This window comes from Ipomoea nil, unplaced genomic scaffold (genome assembly GCF_001879475.1).
Source record: "Ipomoea nil cultivar Tokyo-kokei standard unplaced genomic scaffold, Asagao_1.1 scaffold0865, whole genome shotgun sequence".
Classification (NCBI taxonomy): Eukaryota; Viridiplantae; Streptophyta; class Magnoliopsida; order Solanales; family Convolvulaceae; genus Ipomoea; species Ipomoea nil.
Window position 1 is genome coordinate 1,239,600 of NW_017617293.1, and position 4,661 is coordinate 1,244,260.

At 38.0% G+C, this 4,661-nt stretch overlaps 1 long non-coding RNA gene across 1 annotated transcript; it reads right to left on the reverse strand.

Annotated features, from left to right (window-relative positions):
• Positions 1–1,340: 1,340 nt before the first annotated feature.
• Positions 1,341–1,920, reverse strand: LOC109178712. Its single transcript, XR_002053758.1, has 3 exons — positions 1,870–1,920; positions 1,744–1,803; positions 1,341–1,368 (listed from the first exon to the last, which is right to left on the reverse strand). It is a non-coding gene; the product is annotated as an uncharacterized LOC109178712 (long non-coding RNA).
• Between the last annotated feature and the right edge of the window lie 2,741 nt (positions 1,921–4,661).

A 4,661-nucleotide genomic window follows, 5' to 3' on the forward strand; every position in this document is an offset into this window, starting at 1 on the left:
ACTACAAATTCTAAATGTTAACAATTAAAATAAACTACTTAAGATGTAATATTGTGATAACCTTTATCAACCACAATGAAATTTTATAAAAAATCAACTACCTGATAGAAGGCCAAGCACTGAAGTACAAATTTTTCCATTGAATCTAATTCTAGATCCAAAGAACAAACGAATATTAAATCATGGGTACATTGTTTGGTTCAAACATAGGAATTAAAATTGCAATTAGATTCAAAAATTAAGGAACTAGAATGAGTCAAGTAAAAGTAGTCTATCTTTTTGGTAATAAACTACTTAGAACCTGAATAGCAACTCTTCTCTCTGTTCATTCTTCCCAGAGACAACTTGTCCACCATACAAAAGAACCTGAATCAAAGAAGTCATAAAATTTGGTGATACAAACAAACTTGTTAAATTTTTATGACTATTTTTGTACTAATGAGAGTATATGCACTCCAACTCTAAACAAATCCAAAACAATTGATACTTATTATAAATATATAAACATAAAAAAATATAATAGGGAGTAGTTATTAAGCAAATCAATCTTGAGGGTATACAAATTACCCAAAAGGAGTAGTGAGAATCCCAGAACTTAGCTTGTTTATTGACCTCAGAACTTGAAGTTCTCTTTCAAGTAACACACCATCTCTTTCTGCACCAATTAAAGGGGCCAACAAGAATCGATAAAAATGGAGAGTATAGCATTAAACTTGTAGTATATAGAGATACAATTGTTATACCATGGAGCGAGGTTGATGATATTTGAGTAAGCCCCTTAGGAAACAATAATGCAACATGATTACCACATACACAAGCAGAATGCAGCATCCCTGCAGCTGATACTAAGCATTTACTGATCTGGAAGGGAAGTTTGAATGACTAAAAGGCATTAGATCATTAGATGGTATAGGGTAATTTAGTAATTCAGTAGACAATAATGCGAGGCTGACATACAAGTGTTTTATTTACTAAAGATTAGGATTGTTTAATTTAGTAATTCAGTAGCCAGTTAAAATCAAAGGAATAATTTCCCCAATTCCATTCTTGAAACACAATGGACTTAGGCCCAAACACTAGTTCTTCCCTTTTGGAGTGGATTTCCATATTGAATTACTACTAATAGAGTGAAATCACATAAATTGATTCAAAATTTCTGGCTCTTTGAGCTGTCCTAAACTTTTTCCCTTAGACATATTACTTAAAATTCAAGTATGCCAAAGTTAAAGAAATCCCTTGGCAGTTAAACAGTAAGAAAGCTGGCACTTGGAAATAATGAAACTAAGAAGAAAATGGTACCTCCCCTGCAACATGTAAGCTGAGCTCCAAAAGAAATGCGTTAAGATCTGCAGAATCCACCCCACTCTCCTACATTAAAATGTGGGTGACTGATATGTCAAGAAAATATTGGAAATGATAGTAACCATTTTTTTTATCAGAATAGGGATTCCATTTCCATGCCAACTCTATTACCCACCCACAACCCCCAAGGCAAAAGGAAGAACCACTTTCATGAAAAAAGGTGAATGTGAAATTGTGAAAGCATGGCCAGCTACTCTCCTACAGGTTGAACAAAGGCTGAATGACTGGCCAAAGGCTTTTTTTTTTTGTTACCTTTTACTTTCACACCCACCCTGGGGGCATGTTTCTTTTCATTTTTTCTTTTTCATTCACACCAAAAAAGCTTTTGAGGATAAGTGAAAGAAAAGGAAAAGGAGCAACAGAAGCCAACAAAAGTGATACCTCTGCATTGGTTATGTACTCCCTGATGATATACCAAAGCTGTGCATTAGTATCCATCAGCTGTAAAAGACAATAGTTAATACAGACTTCAATTAGGAATGGTCGAAGTAATTTATCAGCTCATACCAAAAACTGAAATCCACTTTCAGTCAACTTTGGTGGCTCTTTGTCATCTCTGTCAAAAGTCAAGAAGAATACATACTTCTTTATTCCATGCATGAAATGAAAAGCATAATTTATACTTCTTTATTGTCTTGCCAGCTTCACTGGAGCTTATAAGGTGCAGCAGGAAGTAGTCAAAATCATTGTTAAAGATTAATAATAATAATAATAATAATAATAATAATAATAATAATAATAATAATAATAATAATAATAATAATAATAATAATAATAATAACCGAAAGTACAAGCCTTTATAGCAATATAACAGGATGATCACATCATCTTCAAAACTCAACCGTACTGATACAAAAAGTACATGCAATTCATACCTCCCACTGTTCTGAGGCATAGGCATCTAATTCCTCCAACTCTGGAAGCCTCACGGTGATATTTGAAGGCATTGGTTCTCTTGGTAAAATTCCACTGTAGGTTTTAAATTTCATATGTTATGATGCATTCCTTACACATTTAAACATTCTCATAGGAATGATTATCTCCTTAAAGTATATAGTAGTCATTAAAACTTATTACCCTATCTAGTACGTACTCCGTATTTTATAAGCTCACAAATCCAATTCTAAGTTTTAAATACAAATTCTTAAAATTTCACAAACCCGTTGTAACTGATTGCCAATCATATTCACTTGTGTTAGCACCATGAAACAATAAAACTTCTCAATCCGATTGATTTCTACTAACTAAGAAAATCCAAACAATTTCACCTATAAAATAATCAACTTGCAAGCAAATTTAATTAAAACAAAATGCCATAGCAAACAAAAAGCCCCATTAGAGTTTGTCAAACTGAATATGATACTAACTCATTAACATTATGTCATGACCATGGAAGGACTGGAGAATAGAGAGAAACGACACCGTTTGACGCGGGAGGTTGAAAGTAGTTGAAATAGATCCAACGACACCGTTTTGAGTAACGGGCAGTTAAGCGGTTGGCAGGGAAGGTGTCCAACGACGTCGTTTTACCCTTGCAGCAGTTTTCTAATAACATTTCCTTTTTGTTATTTCCTTTTAGTTGTTGCTGAGCTGTAATAAGTAGTTAGGGATTTTGAGGGGTTGTTTGAGGAGATCCTCTACGAATCAGCCAGGGAATGTAGAGTGGAGTATGCGAATTTTAATACCAGAAATCTTCTTCTTCCTTCTCCTTTCTTCCTTCTTTCCTTACCCAATCTGTCTCTCTCTTTTCTCTACCTCCACTCTGTGAGTGCATAACAGTTTGGTATCAGAGCCCAATGGAGGATCGCCTGAGAAACTTAGAAAAAACCACTACGGAACTCAGCACCAGGTTCCAAGCTACTCAGGAATCCGTCAACAATCTTACCACCCAATTTGGTACTCTGAGAGAAGAACTGTTGCAGATCATCAGACTCAACCGTCCAGCACCTCCGATTATGGAAAACTCCCCTGGTCATTCCTCGGTGCAGGGTCAGTTTCTAGGAGAAGCTAGCTCGTGTCCAGGGGGAGGCCAGACAAGGCACCAGTGCAGGAAGCAGAGCTGGAAGAGATTGATCCAGGATTGGAATCTCCTGTGAGACTTGGCCAGACTGACAGACCTCATGTGAACTGGGGTCCCAGGAGAGTAGAAGCAAATAGGAATCAGGCTGTGGACTTCTATCCCAGGTACAAGGCTGACTTCCCTAGCGTTGATTATGAAAACCCTAGGAATTGGGTAATCAGGTGTGAGAGATTCTTCATGATCTCTCACATCCCCAGGAATGAAATCATGAACTTGTTGTTTGTAAATCTGTCTGGAAGAGTGGGGATCTGGTATGAAGGCTATATCAGTGAGCTTAGACAGGGCTTCCAATGGCAACAGTTTGCGGAGGCCATTTGCAGAAGGTTTGGCAGTAGCGGAGTGTCACTGATGGAAGAGTTTGCAGCCCTTAAGCAGTGGGGATCAGTGGATGACTTTGCAGATAAATATGAGGATTTCAAAAGTCATCTGTTACAAGCTCATCCTGGCTTGACTGAATCCTACTTCATGGAAAATTTTGTTGCAAGGTTAAGACCTAACCTCAGATGTTTTGTTAGGACTGCCAAGCCTGACAATCTGGGAGATGCCATATGGATGGCTAAGCAGTTTGAGAAAGGACTAAAGACCAACGAAGCCAACAAAACCAACACCTGGAATTCCAAACCCCCTTCTAATCCCAGAGCTTACCACACTCAAACCCCAGACACTACCCCAACTGCCTACAACCCTAAGCCTACTCCCTCAACCCAATCATCCAACTTTGTGGCCCCAGACTTAACTAGTTTTAAGACTCAGTTAAGGGAACAGAAGAGGTGCTTTAGATGTTTTGAGGCATGGCAGCCTGGGCATAAATGCAAAGGCCCCACATTCAATCTGATAGAAGAACAAATGGATTATGATTTATCAGAATCCACTGAAGAGGAGAAGAGTGGTGAAGAGGCTGAAGTATCCCTCTGTGCAGTGATTGGAGGGGAGGGCATGAACACTATCAAATTATTGGGCCGGGTTCAAAAGCAGCAGATAGTAATCTTAGTAGACAGTGGCAGTACTCACAGCTTCTTAGATCCCAAAGTACTCAACCAATTGAGGAAAGAACCTGTGAAGGACAAACCCTTGACAGTGACTGTAGCAAATGGAGAGAAGGTACTATGTGATACAGTCTACTCAGAATTGAAATGGGAAATCCAAGGGGAAGAATTCACTAAGGATTTTAGGCTACTAAGGCTTGGAGGGTGTGACATGGTCTTGGAAATGGACTGGG